Genomic DNA, 1,722 nt, shown 5'->3' with positions numbered 1-1,722 from the left:
GTGTCCATCGGTGTGCGTCGGCAGAGCAGTCTGTAATGAAATTCCCTCAAATTATTGTAAATTCCCCTCAACAACACACACTGCTCTACCCCACCTCACACCGTTTTCAACAACGACGACCGTTGCGGCCCATGGCCCGATGCTATGAACCAACACCAAAGTTCTTCTTTTACTGACCTCTGAATAAGCAAGACGTTTTGCTCTTAATTCACGTCCGCAACACAATTGTCCTGCGCTCCGGCATCAACCACGTGCGTTCAACAGTTTTTTGGTTTTTACAATATTTCCATCGACGTCCAATCAACATGATGGGCTAACCGATACCCGTCGGGCTGTGGTGGCCATACCAACCATGCTGCGGAATACATTTTTTTTCTTTCGTTCATCATGTGAGATGCTGTCTTCGACGACCAGGTGGGCCATGCCGGCCGCGTGTGTGCCGGTGACATTCGCCAGCCCACCCCTCATCATCGAAGACCAACACTTCATCTCAACATCAACACTGCCGCTACTACTGTGTCGTAACTATGATATATTTCCCCACATCATCCCCCGTTTATTTCCCTTCAGATTATAATTTTTATTGTTAATATGACACCACTAAAATAACGTGCTTAGACGGCACAGGCAGGCCGCAGACCGCCTTGCTCTGGCATTGACCGTGCACGGTGATTTTATTAAAATGTGACACCACTAAAATAACGTGCTTAGACGGCACAGGCCGGCCGCAGTCCGCCTTGCTCTGGCGTCAACCGTGCCCGGTGATTTTATTAAAAATGTAAAAGCGTCTATATGACGTTATTAACTTATCTCCACTTATTTCCCTATTTAATTTGTATTTGCCATGTGCCACCATATACCTCGTGTATGTGATGTGCGCCACCTTGTTATATCTTTATTTTTTTGTATTTGCCATGTGCCATGTTATACTTCTATTAACTTATACCTATCTTTGTGTACAAATAGTGATTGTCACTTCCGGCACCGTGACCACGGCGAGGTCTGACGTCGCACGGTTTGGTTGTGACGGGGCTGGTGTTGGTTCCGGGTTCGGATTTGCGGGTGGTGCCGGTTTTTCCAGGCGGTGTTGTTGGGACGTCATCTTATTCTTATGGTCCCGCATCCGCTGCTGGTTCCGGCGTTGGCGGGCGTTAAGTTTGACCGGTTGTGTTGGCGTGCGGTTGCCCTTGGTTTCGGCGTGGGTGGTGTGGGCGGCATGTTGGCGGCCGTTATAGGTGGTGGCATGGTCGCTGTCCTTGGCGCCGGTACTGGCGTCTCCATCAGCGGTCGTGGTGGTTGGCGCTCTGGTACCCGCGTCGACGGCATTGGTGGTGCTGATCGAGCTGTGGCCGCCGGTCTGGTTGTGACCCGCCTTGGGCTACGGGACCTGTAGTGCCGCATTGCCGTTGTTGGCTCGCCACTTGTCGCCCTACGGAACACGTCGGTGCGGTCTTCCCACCCCCGCGTGTAGGCGGCCCACAGTACCGGGTCCCGCTGGAGCTGCGCCGTGGTCATTTGGCGTACCCGAGCCGCCGTGGTGGTGTTGGTGGCCTCCTCTTGGCTGGCCGCCCTCAGCAGCTGTTGGCTGCGCTCGAGCAGTTCCGCCGCCTGTTGGAGGGTGCTGGATGTGGCCTGCGGTTGTCGCTCCATTTGGGTGTGTAGTGCTGTGCTGACTGAAATTCAATACCTTAAATGCTATTGTGGGTCTATGGTTGATGGGTG

This window comes from Acyrthosiphon pisum, unplaced genomic scaffold (assembly GCF_005508785.2).
Source record: "Acyrthosiphon pisum isolate AL4f unplaced genomic scaffold, pea_aphid_22Mar2018_4r6ur Scaffold_21647;HRSCAF=24479, whole genome shotgun sequence".
Classification (NCBI taxonomy): Eukaryota; Metazoa; Arthropoda; class Insecta; order Hemiptera; family Aphididae; genus Acyrthosiphon; species Acyrthosiphon pisum.
The sequence above is the reverse complement of the archived record's forward strand: the minus strand, read 5'-3'. Positions refer to the sequence as shown.